Consider the following 17512-nt stretch of genomic DNA (forward strand, 5'->3'; position numbering starts at 1 on the left):
GTGACATGACCCTCAAGAGCCAGCCCAGCCTGGGCGTAAGTAAAGGAAATGCAATCTGCTAGCCAATTGGATATGGTGCGTTTCTCCACAGCCACTCCCCTTCTGTTGGGATCAAAAGAAACAAACAATTGGGCGGACTGTCTGTTGGGCTGTGTCTGCTCCAGATAGAAGGCTAATGCTCTTTTGCAGTCCAATGTGTGCAGCTGACGTTCAGCAGGGCAGGAATGAGGACGGGGAAAAAATGTTGGCAAGACAATTGACTGGTTCAGATGGAACTCCGACACTACCTTCGGCAAGAACTTAGGGTGAGTGCGGAGGACTACTCTGTTATGATGAAATTTGATGTAAGGGGCCTGGGCTACCAGGGCCTGAAGCTCACTGACTCTACGAGGTGAAGTTACTGCCACCAAGAAAATGACCTTCCAGGTCAAGTACTTCAGATGGCAGGAGTTCAGTGGCTCAAAAGGAGGTTTCATCAGCTGGGTGAGAACGACATTGAGATCCCATGACACTGTAGGAGGTTTGACGGGGGTCTTCGACAAAAGCAAACCTCTCATGAAACGAACAACTAAAGGCTGTCCTGAGATCGGCTTACCTTCCACACGGTAATGGTATGCACTGATTGCACTAAGGTGAACCCTTACAGAGTTGGTCTTGAGACCAGACTCAGACAAGTGCAGAAGGTAGTCAAGCAGGGTCTGTGTAGGACAAGAGCGAGGATCTAGGGCCTTGCTGTCACACCAGACAGCAAACCTCCTCCATAAAAAGAAGTAACTCCTCTTAGTGGAATCTTTCCTGGAAGCAAGCAAGATACGAGAGACACCCTCTGACAGACCCAAAGAGGCAAAGTCTACGCTCTCAACATCCAGACCGTGATAGCCAGAGACTGGAGGTTGGGATGCAGAAGCGCCCCTTCGTCCTGTGTGATGAGGGTCAGAAAACACTCCAATCTCCATGGTTCTTCGGAGGACAACTCCAGAAGAAGAGGGAACCAGATCTGACGCGGCCAAAAAGGAGCAATCAGAATCATGGTGCCTTGGTCTTGCTTGAGTTTCAACAAAGTCTTCCCCACCAGAGGTATGGGAGGATAAGCATACAGCAGACCTTCCCCCCAGTCCAGGAGGAAGGCATCCGATGCCAGTCTGCCGTAGGTCTGAAGTCTGGAACAGAACTGAGGGACTTTGTGGTTGGCTCGAGATGCAAAGAGATCTACCAAGGGGGTGCCCCACACCTGGAAGATCTGGCGCACTACTCTGGAGTTGAGCGACCACTCATGAGGTTGCATAATCCTGCTCAACCTGTCGGCCAGACTGTTGTTTACGCCTGCCAGGTATGTGGCTTGGAGCACCATGCCGTGACGGCGAGCACACAGCCACATGCTGACGGCTTCCTGACACACGGGGCGAGATCCGGTGCCCCCCTGCTTGTTGATGTAATACATGGCAACCTGGTTGTCTGTCTGAATTTGGATAATTTGGTGGACAGCCGATCTCTGAAAGCCTTCAGAGCGTTCCAGACCGCTCGTAACTCAAGGAGATTGATCTGCAGATCGCGTTCCTGGAGGGACCAACTTCCCTGGGTGTGAAGCCCATCGACATGAGCTCCCCACCCCAGGAGAGACGCATCCGTAGTCAGCACTTTTTGTGGCTGAGGAATTTGGAAAGGACGTCCCAGAGTCAAATTGGACCAAATCGTCCACCAATACAGGGATTTGAGAAAACTCGTGGACAGGTGGATCACGTCTTCTAGATCCCCAGCAGCCTGAAACCACTGGGAAGCTAGGGTCCATTGAGCAGATCGCATGTGAAGGCGGGCCATGGGAGTCACATGAACTGTGGAGGCCATGTGGCCCAGCAATCTCAACATCTGCCGAGCTGTGATCTGCTGGGACGCTCTCACCCGAGAGACGAGGGACAACAAGTTGTTGGCTCTCGTCTCTGGGAGATAGGCACGAGCCGTCCGAGAATCCAGCAGAGCTCCTATGAATTCGAGTCTCTGTACTGGGAGAAGATGGGACTTTGGATAATTTATCACAAATCCCAGTAGCTCCAGGAGGTGAATAGTCATCTGCATGGACTGTAGAGCTCCTGCTTCGGATGTGTTCTTCACCAGCCAATCGTCGAGATAGGGGAACACGTGTACTCCCAGCCTGCGAAGCGCCGCTGCTACTACAGCCAGGCACTTCGTGAACACTCTGGGCGCAGAGGCGAGCCCAAAGAGTAGCACACAGTACTGGAAGTGACGTGTGCCCAGCTGAAATCGCAGATACTGCCTATGAGCTGGCAGTATCGGGATGTGCGTGTAGGCGTCTTTCAAGTCCAGAGAGCATAGCCAGTCGTTTTCCTGAATCATGGGGAGGAGGGTGCCCAGGGAAAGCATCCTGAACTTTTCCTTGACCAAATATTTGTTCAGGGCCCTTAGGTCAAGGATGGGACGCATCCCCCCTGTTTTCTTTTCCACAAGGAAGTACCAGGAATAGAATCCCAGCCCTTCTTGCCCGGATGGCACGGGCTCGACCGCATTGGCGCTGAGAAGGGCGGAGAGTTCCTCTGCAAGTACCTGCTTGTGCTGGAAGCTGTAGGATTGAGCTCCTGGTGGACAATTTGGAGGTTTCGAGGCCAAATCGAGGGTGTATCCTTGCCGGACTATTTGAAGAACCCAACGGTCGGAGGTTATGAGAGGCCACCTTTGGTGAAAAACTTTCAACCTCCCCCTGACCGGCAGGTCGCCCGGCACTGATACGTTGATGTCGGCTATGCTCTGCTGGAGCCAGTCAAAAGCTTGCCCCCTGCTTTTGCTGGGGAGCCGCAGGGCCTTGCTGAGGCGCGCGCTGGGGCTTAGCCTGGGCTGCAGGCTGTGGAGGAGGAGGATTGTACCTACGCTTACCAGAAGAGTAGGGAACAGTCTTCCTTCCCCCATAAAAACGTCTACCTGAGGAGGTAGATGCTGAAGGCTGCCGGCGGGAGAACTTGTCGAAAGCGGTATCCCGCTGGTGGAGCTGCTCTACCACCTGTTCGACTTTCTCTCCAAAAATGTTGTCCGCTCGGCAAGGGGAGTCCGCAATCCGCTGCTGGATCCTATTCTCCAGGTCGGAGGCACGCAGCCATGAGAGTCTGCGCATCACCACACCTTGAGCAGCGGCCCTGGACGCAACATCAAAGGTATCATATACCCCTCTGGCCAGGAATTTTCTGCACGCCTTCAGCTGCCTGACCACCTCCTGAAACGGCTTGGCTTGCTCAGGAGGGAGCTTGTCCACCAAACCCGCCAACTGCCGCACATTGTTCCGCATGTGGATGCTCGTGTAGAGCTGGTAAGACTGAATTTTGGCCACGAGCATAGAAGAATGGTAGGCCTTCCTCCCAAAGGAGTCCAAGGTTCTAGAGTCTTTGCCCGGGGGCGCCGAAGCATGCTCCCTAGAACTCTTAAGCCTTCTTTAGGGCCAGATCCACCACACCAGAGTCATGAGGCAACTGAGTGCACATCAGCTCTGGATCCCCATGGATCCGGTACTGGGACTCTATCTTCTTGGGAATGTGGGGATTAGTTAGAGGCTTGGTCCAGTTCGCCAGCAATGTCTTTTTTAGGACATGATGCATGAGTACTGTGAACGCTTCCTTAGGTGGAGAAGGATAGTCCAAGAGCTCAAACATTTCAGCCCTGGGCTCATCCTCCACGACCACCGGGAAGGGGATGGCAGTAGACATCTCCCAGACAAAGGCCGCAAAAGACAGACTCTCGGGAGATGAAAGCTGCCTCTCAGGGGAGGGAGTGGGATCAGAAGGAAGGCCATCAGACTCCTCGTCAGAGAAATATCTGATGTCCTCCTCCTCCTCCCACGAGGCCTCACCATCGGTATCAGACACAAGTTCATGAACCTGTGTCTGAAGCCGTGCCCGACTCGACTCCGTGGAAACACGGCGATATCGTCGTGAGGTAGACTCCCTCGCCCGCACCGGCGAAGCGCCCTCCGCCGACGTCGTCGGGGAGCCTTCCTGGGAGGTGGCCGCAGTCGATACCGCAAGCGGTACCGATGTCGGAGACCTCACCCCGGGCAAGGGGCCTGCCGGCGCCTCACTCGACGGTACCGGTGGCGCAAGCACCCCTGGTACCGGAGGGGAAGGGCGCAACAGCTCTCCCAGGATCTCTGGGAGAACAGCCCGGAGACTCTCTTGCAGAGCGGCTGTGGAGAAAGACATGGAAGCCGATGCAGGCGTCGAGGTCAGAGTCTGTTCCGGGCGTGGAGGCTGTTCCGGGCTGTCCAAGGTGGAGCGCATCGACACCTCCTGAACAGAAGGTGAGCGGTCCTCTCGGTGCCGATGCCTACTGGGCGCCGACTCCCTCGGCGACCCAGAGCTCTCGGTACCGACGCGGGAAGGGGACCGGTGTCGATGCTTCTTTGATTTTTTCAGACAAAGCATGTCACCGGAGCTTCCTCGGGGCCGAGGCCGAAGAAGGTCGGTCTCGGGGGGGGTTGTACTGCAGGAGCCCTCAGGGTAGGAGGAGACCCACCTCTTAAATTATAAACAATAGCGAGTGCTCTAGAGCTCTTTCCCCCAAGATAAATCATTTCTTGTAACAACCGCCACCAGCAGGGGAATGGACAGCCCTCACCTGCACTCCAGTCGGACCACCGTCCGACGACATCAGCAACAGCGGAGGTCCCGATACCACCGACGCCGACGCAGCCTTCCAATGTCTCGGTACCGACGATGCAGAGGGTCGATACCTCGATGCAGTCGATGCCGAGGTCGAAGGTCTTGTTGCTGCCGACGTCGATGCACTCGATGACTCCGGTGCTGTTGTCGACGAAGAGCCCGAGAACAACATGTTCCACTGGGCCAATCTCGCAACCTGAGTCCTCTTTTGTAAAAGAGCACAAAGACTACAGGCCTGTGGGCGGTGCCCAGCCCCCAGACACTGAAGACACGAAGCGTGCCTATCAGTGAGCGAGATTACCCGGGCGCACTGGGTGCACTTCTTGAAGCCGCTGGGAGACTTCAATGACATGGGCGGAAAAATCATGCCAGCGAAATCAAAATTCGTAATGGCGACGAAGGGCACCAAAAATAAGGGAGAGAGAAAAACCCGTACCGAGGCCCCAAAAAAGGCCTACTCCGAAAGCGAAAGGAAACTTACGTCGGGGAAACAAACTGGACACACGGGAAGGGACAAGACCGAGGTCTTGTTTGTTTGTTTGTTTTTGCAAAATCGCGAAGACACGCGAGGGTCAACTTTGAGGGGCGCGAAACGGCGCAAACACGACCGTCCCGAGCGCAGACAAAAGACGACTGACAAACACGAGCCGGTTTGGGCGGGAAGACAGCCGCACATGCGCGGTGCGCATGGGCGCGCGAGGACTAGCAAAGGCCTTTGCTAGTGAAGTTTCCGATTGGAGGGGCTGCCGTGGACGTCACCCATTAATGAGAACAAGCAGCCAGCTTGTCCTCGGAGAAAGAACTTTAAACATTTTCAATAAATAGATTCAAACACAAAAATTTGGAAAGTATATGTATTGTTTACACCTACCTACAAACTTCAAGATGCAGTATGTTTCATAATTTAGTCCAGGATTCCCTTACCACAGGCCCAATTCAAGTTCAGATGCAATGATGACCTAATAAAGTGTTAAAACATGTACCAATAACTGCTAAGGCAGAATAAAAATTGAATAAAATAAAGGAGAAATTATGTCTTACCTGATAATTTTTTTCTTTAGTCAACGCCACTGTTCTGAACCAGCGGGTGTTATCACTTCCCATCAGCAGATGGAGGTAGAGAAAACTGAATTCCACCAGTCACATCACCTGTTACAATATCTGTGGTGCTCTCTGGAACAAAGCAATATGCATCAGCCCAAGCAACAGAAAGTTTCTTTTTGCAACGCACCCAGCTCCATCAACTACTGCAACTGCAATGATACTCGGCGTCATAATAGACCGCAACCTTACTCTTGAAAGCAAAGTAAACTCCACAACAAAGAAAATGTTCCATTCAATGTGGAAACTTAACACCTAAAACCCTTCTTCCCGAAACATTTTGTAAATGAATACAATTAATGGTATTAAGCCATGCAGATTACTGTAACGGAATCTACGTGGGATGCAAAGATCAACTCACAAAGAAACTCCAGACAGCCCAGAATACAGCAGCCAGGCTGATATTCAGTAAGACCCGATTCGAAAGTGCCAGACCCCTCCGAGAAATACTGCACTGGCTCCCTATTAAGGAACGCATTACCTTCAAAATCTGTACCCTGATCCACAAAATTATCTACGGCGTAGTCCCAGGATACATGATTGACCTCATAGACTTGCCAAATAGGAACAGTTCCAGATTAACTCGAACTTATCTAAACCTCTATTATCCATGCTGCAAAGGTCTCAAATAATAAACAACCTATGCATCCAGCTTCTCTTATTTAGGTACAAAACTATGGAACACACTGCCAAAAGGAGTGAAAATATCTACGAGCATCTAAACTTCAGGAAATTACTAAAAACTATTTAAAAGGGCATACACTATTGACCCAACATAGATGCCAACACCCTGCAATGCAGCAAATCCAGCGATTGTATTGGACACTATTTAACCTTCCCTCTCTCTGATCCCCTTATGCCTGAAAGATATGGACCCTTTATTCAACCACAATATCACCTTGTATTTGTTTTTCTACTGTTCTTGGCAAACTCCTACAGTACTATGTAAGCCACATTGAGCCTGCAAATAGGTGGGAAAATGTGGGATACAAATGTAACAAATAAATAAGTGAGGTAGCAAAACACTACAAAGTGGCACTCACAACCCTGAATATACCAAGGAATAACCATGTCACGGGAATCCGGTATGGCTGCCAATTAGAATCAGATCTTTTTTTTTCTTCAATAAACTTCTAATAGGAAAAGATAGAGCATATCTAACCCCGGGCCGAGGTCTTCCAAGTGTGGGATTTCAGAACAGTGGCGATGACTAAAGAAAAGAAAATTATCACATAAGACTTAATTTCTCCCTCCTTTGCGTCGGCTTACACTGTTCTGAACCAGCGGGATGTACCAAAGCAGACCTAATAGGTGGGGAAAGAAAGCCCCCTGAATGGCTGCTCTGAACGGACCCTGGCAAGAATATCTAACCGGTAGTGCTTAGCAAAGGACTAGAGCAAAGACCGCATTGCTACCTGCAAATTCCTTAGGCATAACAGCCCGGACCTCCACCCAGGATGCCACCTGAGCCATGGTTGAATGAGCATTCAGTTCTTGAGGTACTGGATGACCCATACCAATGTACATGGACTCAATGGAGTGAAGGAGTAGCCTAGTGGTTAGTGCAGTGGTCTTTGATCCTGGGGAACAGAGTTCAATGCCCACTTCAGCTCCTTGTGACTCTGGGCAAGTCACTTAACCCCTCCACTGCCGCTGGTACAAAATAAGTACCTGAATATATGTAAACCGCTTTGAATGTAGTTGCAAAAACCTCAGAAAGGCGGTATATCAAGTCCCATTTCCCTTTCCCTTAATCCACCTCTCAATAAAAGTCTTAGAGGCTGCCATGAAAGAGCACAAGGAGATGATCAGAGAGAAGAAACTCCTTTGTCTTTTTCAGGTACCAAAGAAGCAACCATCGGACACCGAGTTTATGAAACATCCCCCTCCCCCCCAAGAAGCCCCCCTCCCCCCCAAGGAGGGAAAACACATCTCCCGATTCACACGGAACAGACAGCACCATCTACAGAAAGGATGGAACCACATGCAAGGACACCAAAATCTCTGCAAAGAACAGATATGGCTCCTGGCACGATAGGGCCTAAATTTCCAAGACCCTCCAAGCACAGGTGATCACTACCAGAAACACAGTCTTAAGTGTGAGGTCTTTTCATGGAAGTCAAGTGCAAGGGCTCAAACGGAGCTACCAACAACGCCCAGAGAACCAAACTGAGGTCCCACAAAGGAAAGAAAGAAGCAGCGGAGGGCACAAATGGGCCACTCATGTCAAGAATAGAGCCACCTCCTTGTGCAGAGCCAGAGAGGTGCCTTTCACTTTCCTCCAAAAGCTAGAAAGAGCCACCACCTGGAATCTCAGGGAGCTCAAGAAGCCTGAGTCCTCCAGAGGGATAGGGCCTGTGTCCTGCACCAAGATTCAAAAATTCGCCAAACCATAACATAAGCCAGGGACATAAAGGTGTTCCTGGACCTTAGCAGTGCAGAAATCACTGCAGGGGAAAACCCACGCTTCTCTAAACACCATCTTTTGATGGCCATACCGAAAGCCAAAAGGGATCCATATCCTCCATGTCTACCTGCCCCTAGTCAGAGGACGAGGGTTGCCTCCAGCAGGCACCGGAGATAAGCATACCAAAGTCTGGGGGGCCAATTCGGCATCACTAGCACGACCAAATGAGGATGAGACACAATCCTGCACAATACTCAGCCCACCAGTTGCTATGGAGGGAACACAAAGCAGCTACTACTACTACTACTATTTAGCATTTCTATAGCGCTCAGCTACCGGCCAAGGCTGAACCAAGGCATCTATTCCCTGAGAAGTCAGGTCCCTCCAATTGACAGAAGGGGCGTTCCACCTTTGCATTAGCTTGAGAAGCCATCAAGTCAAACTGAGGAGGCCCTCAGCAGTCCACTATGAGCTTAAAGACCTACTGCCCTTCTTCCACCACCACCAACTCCAGGCTCCGCCCTTTCTGCTTCGCCTCACCCCATGCGTGGAATAAACTCCCTGAGCCCATACGCCAGCCCCCCTCCCTGCCCATCTTCAAATCCTTGCTCAAAGCCCACCTCTTCAATGTCGCCTTCGGCACCTAACCACTATACCTCTACTCAGGAAATCTAGACTACCCCAATTTGACATTTCGTCCTTTAGATTGTAAGCTCCTTTGAGCAGGGACTGTCCTTCTTTGTTGCTTTGTACAGCACTGCGTAACCCTAGTAGCGCTATAGAAATGTTAAGTAGTAGTAGTAGTACTGCCCCAGCTCCTAATCTTCCGGATCCAGAAGAGATCAACTGAGAAAAGCCCGCTTGCACATTGTTCTTGCCCACAATATGGACCACTGAAAAAGCCTGCAGATGCATTTCCGCACAGCGACAGAGGCTCACCAGACTCCGGATCTCAACCTGCCTATTGATGTACATCACTACTGTTGCATTGTCTTGACATCACCTATTGACGTACATCACTACAGTTGCATTGTCTGATATTGCTCTGGCCACTTTCTTTTCCAGGAGGATTGGCTGAAACTACAGCAGATGGACCAGGTGCCCTGTGCTACTCACCTCAGACAGTGAGTTCCCAGCTAAGGAGACTTGAATCTGTGGTGATCAGCACCAATAGAGGAGAAACCAGAGGGACCCCCCTCAGGTTCTCCAGACTGTCAAACCAAGCCAAACTGAGCCTGGCCTTAGGCCTAAGCAGAAGACTGAAGTCCTGAGAGGCCAGAACCCACCAGAATAGCACGGCCTGCTAAGAGCACATATTATGTCTCACCCAAGGTACCACCTACAAAGACACTGCCATGGAGCCCAGGAGCTACAAACAGTCCCAGATCATGGGGCGCAGAAGCTTGCACAACTGACCTTACTGCGCCAGAAGCTTCTCCACCCACTCCTCCGGGAGAAACACCATCTCCCAGCATCTGTCGAAGCAAACTTCAGAACCAAATCCGTGTGTTTCCGATTCATAATCCAACCCAAGGACTCCAGAAGGGAAATGGCCTCATCGGTGGCCTGACTGGACTCTGCTCATGAATCTGCCTGAATCAGCCAGGTGAACCTAATCTCCTGGCACCAAAGATACTCTGATACCATCAACACCTTGGAAAACTTGCGTGGCGCCACAGCCAGGTCAGAGGGCAAGGCCCAGAACTGAAAATGCTTGCCCAGCACACAAAAGCACATCAATCATCTGATGATTCACAACACGGATATGAAGATGAGCCTCCCTGGACGCACTGAGGCCATCACTGAGCATAATATCTCTATCAGAAAGTGTTGGACCCTGAGACAAGTGTTGACCTCTAAGTTCCAAGATGGGAATGAAGGAGCCAACTTACACCGGGACAACGTGCCTCTTGGAAGAGAGAAACGCTGTGAGCTTTTCTGCTGCAACACAGAAGCCAGAGAGGTCATGCCTTCTCCATATCCTTAACCACTTTCTCTAGGTCCTCTTCAAAGAGCAACCACCACCTATGAACTCTATATACTTGACTGTTCAATCTATTATACCAAGCATGATCTCTAATGTAATAGCACTTGTATCTCTCACTCCGGAAATGGCGATTGCCATGATGGAACAATGTAAGCCACATTGAGCATGCAAATAGGTGGGAAAATGTGGGATACAAATGCAACAAATAAAGGGCAGTTAACAACAGCTTTATGGAAGCTAACCCCGCCACCCAGTGGTGAAGCCTCAACCACCGAAGCCAGCCACTGAGCGAGAAGCTAAGCGGACCAGATCATACAAAACATTCACCTAAAAAGCTGTCCCCAACTCCAGGCGAGTCACCTCTGGGGACTCCAGGAGCTGCTGTAATCACCGCAGTATGGCCCTTGCCACATAACCACCACAAATAGTGGTCTGAATGCTGGACGTTCCCACAGAGAAGAACAGGCAGAGCTGCTGCTCCACCTTGTCACAGAGCTGCTTCACAGCAGAGCCCCCCTGGACCAGCACAACAATTGCCTTATGGACCGTCGTGACCACAGCGTCCACCTTAGGAATGGATCAATATCTTTCAACCTAGCTGCTCAGGCTAAGAAAGCAAATAAAATGTTAGGTATTAGGAAAGGAATGGAAAACAAAAGTGAGGACGTTATAATGCCTTTGTATTGCTCCACGGTGCGACCGCACCTCGAATACTGTGTTCAATTCTCCTCATCACATCTCAAAAAAGATATAGTGGAATTAGAACAGGTGCAGAGAAGGGCAATGAAAATGATAAACAGGATGGGACGACTTCCCTATGAGGAACGGCTAAAGCAGATAGGGCTCTTCAGCTTGCAGAAAATGCGGCTGAGAAGAGATATGATAGAGGTCTACAAAATGACTGGAGTTGAACGGGTAGCTATGAAACGTCTGTTTATGCTTTCCAAAAATACTAGGACTAGGGGGCATGCGATGAAGCTACAAAGTAGTAAATTTAAAATGAATCATAGAAAACGTTTCTTCACTCAACGTGTAATTAAATTATGGAATTCATTGCCGGAGAATGTGGTAAACGCGGTTAGCTTAGCAGAGTTTTTAAAAAGGTTTGGATGGCTTCCTAAAGGGAAAGTCCACAGACCATTATTAAATTGGACTTGGGGAAAATCTACTATTTCTGGGATAAGCAGTATAAAATGTTTTGTACCTTTGGGGGATTTTGCCAGGTATTTGTGACCTGGATTGGCCACTGTTGGAAACCGGATGCTGGGCTTGATGAACCTTTGGTCTCTCCCAGTATGGCAATACTTATGGAGCGGAGGAGTAGCCTAGTGGTTAGTGCAATGGACTTTGATCCTGGGGAACTGAGTTTGATTCCCACTGCAGCTCTTTGTGACTCTGGGCAACACACTTAACCCTCATTGCCCCTGGTACAAAATAAGTACCTGAATATATGTAAACCACTTTGAATGTACTTGCAAAAACCCCAGAAAGGCGGTATATCAAGTCCCCTTTCCCTTATGATCCAGAGCCCTGGCACCTCTAAAGTGACCATCGAGATTTATTTTTTTGGTACATTTCCCACTCATGGCAGGCTCAATGCAGCTCTGCCATCATCAAGCAGATAAGAGCCTTGCGAAGAGGGGCCCAGCATGCACCTTTAGCAGAAAGGGAATTAGTGAGCTTGTCAATAAGATGAGAAAACTCCTCTTGATGAAAGCGACGATTACATGGGACTGCTCTTCCTCAGCTTCTCGAGATGTGGGAACTTCAGACTCAGAGTACCCTGTGGACAAAGTCTGAAAAGGCCTCAGAGTCCTCCCACCCTCCTTCAACAAAATCAGCGCATCTGGCACCCTCCCCTCGGTCCCACGCCACTTAGAACCCAAACTAGGGCCCCCACCAGAGGGGAGATCCCTTGCCTGACTTCAACTGCTGTCGGGCCAACTGTGCTAAGCTCTGGAGCCAAAAAGCTCCAGAGGACCAACTGGGACCCCCCAAATGGACCTGAGGGGGGTAGGGGAGCTAGTGCCCCCCCACCCCCCCCATGAGCCCAGATATGGAAGGAATGGGTTCCTGGTGCTGAAAAGCAGCAAAAGATGAAATCCTAAATGGCTGACATTCCCACCAAAATAGGGACTGTGTGTGTGTGTGTGGGGGGGGGGGGGGGGGAACATAACTCTGGAATGCCCCCCCCCCCCCGGCCATTTCCAAAGTCGTAAACAGCCCATCGCTCTGTGTGTGCATAGAACTGGCAGCCGTACTGAGCTGCCAGTGCCTGCACACACACAGCAAAACTTCCCGGAGGGCATCCCTGGCTATATTGTCAGGCAGACACAAGCCTGACACTGCCCGAACTTGCATCAGCCCAGGGATCTGGCTCCTGCACTATACTGTGTTCTCTGGGGGTGTAAATTAAGGGAAATCCTCTTAATTACAGGGAAATCCCTCAACCTCTAAGTAGATGATTTCCCTGTTCAGGGCTACTCTGCTTTTTTTTTTTTTTTCTTAAAGTGACAGGAGCAGCAAAAAGCATTATTCCTTAAACAGGGGGAAAAAAAGCTGCCCAGGGAAATTTTGGGGGAATTTAGGCACTTGAGAGCTACAAAGGGAGCCCATGGGGACACACCCGAACACAATGAATGGGAAAGTGGGGAGGGGAGGATGGGGACCTGCACCCATCCAGCAAAATCCCTCAGGACCAAGAAAGCTTTGCCCAGTGGCACTAAGGAGCACGACTGGGGGCTGCAAAGCCAAGTTCCAAGCTCAACCAGGTACGACCTCGAGACTGTGACCTGGGAGCAGCCATTAAGATTGACCACACTGTGCGGTGCAGACACAGAGGAGAACTTGTCAAAGGACAGAGAAAAATACTGGATTGTTCCAGAGAGCATGGAAAACAGAACAGCAGATCAGTAATAAAGATTATTTTAAAACTTTATTGATAGTACCATACACCATATACCAGAATATTGCCCGACACAGGCCGTGTTTCGGGCAGAAGGGCTGCGTCAGGGGCTAAAGTAATAAAACACATAAAATAGCAAATATGAGAAAAATATAAACACAATAATAAAAACTATATCAAAAAGACAATAATATTACACACTCTGTAACAAACCATGACCAAGACATCATACCCACGTTATAATACTTTAAAAATATATACATAGTTAACAGTAATATAAAATTTTATCAATAAAATAACAAAATTGACCGAAAAAACACACACAGATATATTTAAAACTGCACACATATCCTATATAATAAAACGCACCTCCAACGTTCTGAAGCCGAGAGAGCGAAACCTTCAAACATTCCTGCAACGTTCCGGAACTTTTAGCTTCACTTTCTTGGCTTCAGAATGTTGGAGATGCGTTTTATTATATAGAATGTGCTCAGTGCTTTTCTGTAGCACATGGGGGGAATTTAATATATGCTGATTAAAGTGGAGGAGTGGCTGGAGGGGGGGGGGCAGGGGATATATATATATATCCCCTGCCCTCCAACTCACCATGTCTGTGCCCCGCCCTCGCGTCAAACGTGATGACGTTGAGGGCGGAGCACATACACACGACCAAACAAAAAGCACACCCATGAGAGAGAAGGAAGGGAGGGAAGCAGGCAGGCAAGCAGGCAGCCAGCCTGAACGTCCGAGGGAGGGAGGGAGAGACCGAAGGAATCACCGAGCCAGACGCCCACACCCCCCCAAAGTCCCCGCCCCTCACCCCTACCAACTTCCCAACACTACCACGCCACGGCCCCCCAATCACCGCCCCTCACCCTTAACCCCCCCCCAAGTTACCACCACCACCACCCTCCACCCCCCTAATATGTTGCCACCGCTCACCACCTCCACCCCCCCAGGTCAAAACACCCACTGCTCCACCCTCCACCCCCCCCAAAGTCGCAACACCCACTGCTCCACCCTCCCCCCCCCAAAAACAGGTCGCCGCCGCTCACACCCACCGTCTGTCCTACATCAGCTGAGCGCCACTCCCCCCCCCCCCCCCCCCTCCGTCAGATAGAAAAAACAAATTTAAAAAGTTAAGCTGCCTCCTCTCACGTCGCTACGGGGTACACCTCCAGTCCAGGGGCACTGACGTCAACACTGAGAGGAGGAGCAGCTGCACAGCTCACAACCCATGGCTGGCTGCGGGGCTCCAATTCGTTCGTAAAAACATTTTCGCAGGTTAACTTTTAAATCTTGTTTCTCTATTTGATGAAGACGGGGGGGGGGGGGGAGCGGCGCTCAGCTGATGTAGGACACGGGGTGGATGGAAGCGCCGGCACCCTGTTTTTGGGGGGGGGGGGGGGGGGACGGTGGTGCACTGGCTGCTGCCACCTTGGGGGGGGGCCACGGTGCATCAGTGGCTGGTGTGACCTGGGGGGGGGGCGGGTGGACGGGACCAGCGGTGGCCACATGGGGGGGAGGGTGGTAGTGGTGGCAACTTGGGGGGGGGGGGTGTAGGGGGTCCACAGTTCAGAGAGGGGGGAGGGAAAAGGGAGAGGGGGGAGGGGTACTGAGAACAAAGGGGGAAGAGGGGTCCTGAGACCAGAGAAGAAACGGGCCTTTTTTACTAGTGTGTGTGTGTGTGTGTGTGTGTGTGTGTGTGTGTGTATATATATATATATATATATATATATATATATCTACTATAATAAAACGCACCCTGAACGTTCTGAGGACAAAGGTAATGAAGTCACAGCAGAACGATAAGGGTTCGTAAGTTCGTGGTGGTGAAGCCATCCCACTGAGAATGCCTCCAGCTCAGCTTCACACACTGCTTTTCTTTTCAAAGGAAAACCTACAGGAGCCATAAAAGGCCAAAAAAAAAACGATCGCAAAAATAACCTCCCTTCCGCCCACGTAAACAAACACTGCTGCCTCAGCACAACACCAAAGAAGCTTAAAAAAAAAGAGAAACATCTATCCAGCACTCTGCAAACACTGACCCCCCTACAAACACCCTTACATTTCACCAAAACAAAGATCTACCTACACAAACCCCACAGACAAAGAAACAGCTTGCAAGCACAGCACATCCCCCAACCCCCTCCCCAAAAACAAAAGTTTAAAAAAAAAACCCCCACCAACAACCTGCACACACACACAAACTAACTCGGTCACACATGCTCTGTCACACATGCACAGACAATGCACCACAAACACATACATTAACAGAAACACCCCTCCCCCCAAAAAAACCACAGAATGTAAACAAAAATACATGCATACTCAATTGCTATCTGAATCACTCTATATCATCTCTGCAGCCATAAACACCCTCAAAGCCACACTCTGCTCCATGACACTTTGCAAGCCTGGGGAGGGGGGAGGGGGGAGGGGGAAATCCCTGCAACTGACATAAAGACCAGGGAACTGGGAGGGAGGGAGGGGGGACCCTGCCACATACTCTCATTCTCACACATGCTGGCAACCAGTCTCTGTCTCTCTGTGTGACACACAGACAAACGCACATTCACTCTCTCTCACACAGACCATCTCAACACACACTCTCCAAAGGTTGTTTGAAACTATGTGACTGGTAAGGATTTTTACCTAAACCCGACAAACATGTTTTTATAGTAAAGCTCTTTTTTGAAAACACTTATATCCCTTAATATCAAACAGGGGAAAAAAAAAAAAAAAACCCAAACCACATGCTAGCGCCCGTTTCATTTGTTACGGAAACGGGCCTTTTTTACTAGTATATATATATATATATATATATATATATATATATATATATATATATATAAATAAACAAGGCAGGTAAGCAATAACTAATAAAAGCAAAAGAGAAAATTTATTAAAAATACATGTGTATATATCTACACATATGGATCATGCCCACATTAAACTAATATTGATGCTGATGCAAACAAGGAACAATCAAACTGTAATAGACCCTTGATCATGTATTGACAAAACATGTGATACAGCCTAAATATTAAAAATGCAAATAGGACACATACCTAAGGTATAAGCCGTCTAATGAAATGCTTGGACAGCAGTGGATGCTAACTAACAAAAACAGGAAATAGTGAATTAAAACAATGAAAATAAAATTCAGAAACAAAATTAAAAAATAATTAATAATGCATGATACCCATATTAAAACGTGTAATCTAAAAGGGCACTCACTTGTTCACATCAATCTTGGAACATTAAGTTCTTGGAAAAAACCAGCAGGAAGGACACAACCGGAAACGGAGCAGAATTTATAAACCGACAGGGGAGTTAGTCCCTACTTGCATGTACCTCTTGCTGCCTAAAACACATCTACAATTGTGCAAATCTGTCATTTATAAAAGCTGACATTCAAAACCACGGACTGGATTAAAAATCATTTGGCTCATGACCCATGAGCTATTAAGCTGTGGATCAGTGGAATATGTACATACTATTCTCATCATTGTAGCTTCTCATCACGTACGTAAATCAAGAGTGCATATACAGAAAAGGCTGAACAGTTCTTTAGGTAAAGGATACAACCTGAAACGGAACAGAATTTGTAAACTGACAGGGGAGTCCCTCTTGCTACCTAGAACACACCTACAATTGTGTAAATCTATCATTTATTTGTAAAGGCCGACATTCAAAACCACGTATTGGATTAAAAATCATTTGGCCCATGAGCTACTGTGTGCCATTATTAAGATACGTCTTCTGGCAACCTGCCTCCAGTGCTGGGAAAACTGACGGGCACTGAAGGCAAAGCGTTTTACGCACACCAGTGGACAACCGTAAGTTTTGATACTGTTCTTCCAATGACGAGCAATCATTAACTTGATTATTGTTTTTTATTCGCAGATTATAAAAATAGGTTGCCAGAAGATGCATCTTAATAATGGCACACAGTAGCTCATGGGTCAAATGATTTTTAATCCAGTACGTGGTTTTGAATGTCGGCTTTTACAAACACATGATAGATTTACACAATTGTAGGTGTGTTCTAGGTAGTAAGAGGGACTCCCTTGTCATTTTACAAATTCTGTTCCATTTCAGGTTGAGCAAAGATACATACCTGTAGCAATTATTCTCCGAGGACAGCAGGCTGATTGTTCTCACATGTGGGTCGATGTCCGCATCGGCCCGGGAACCGGCCATTTTGCAAGCAAAATATTTAAAAATCTTGCCAGAGTCTTCTGGAGCACGTGCGCGGATCGGCTTCCTGCCTGTCTCGTGAGCGTTCCCGCTCAGTTAAGTCAAAATGCAAATAATAACACCAACTCCTAAGGGGAGGTGGGCGGGTTTGTGAGAACAATCAGCCTGCTGTCCTTGGAGAATACCTGCTACAGGTATGTATCTTCGCTTTCTCCGAGGACAAGCAGGCTGCTTGTTTTCACATGTGGGGT

At 49.0% G+C, this 17512-nt stretch overlaps 1 protein-coding gene across 8 annotated transcripts in view; it reads right to left on the bottom strand.

The window, feature by feature from the left end:
- The window catches only part of ZNF644 (zinc finger protein 644), a 292172-nt gene that overhangs the window by 196950 nt on the left and 77710 nt on the right, over window positions 1-17512 (bottom strand). For 5 of the 8 annotated variants that reach the window (XM_030205642.1, XM_030205644.1, XM_030205641.1 and 2 more), the window contains exon 3: window positions 5530-5617. The exons of 2 other annotated variants lie outside the window; for them this stretch is intronic. The gene's annotated coding sequence lies outside the window, so the exon portion shown is untranslated. Of the gene's footprint in view, window positions 1-5529; window positions 5618-5699; window positions 5832-17512 lie in introns of all 8 variants that reach the window. One more of the 8 variants, XM_030205648.1, reaches the window with a different exon arrangement.

This window comes from Microcaecilia unicolor, chromosome 6 (genome assembly GCF_901765095.1).
Source record: "Microcaecilia unicolor chromosome 6, aMicUni1.1, whole genome shotgun sequence".
In the NCBI taxonomy this organism is placed as follows: Eukaryota; Metazoa; Chordata; class Amphibia; order Gymnophiona; family Siphonopidae; genus Microcaecilia; species Microcaecilia unicolor.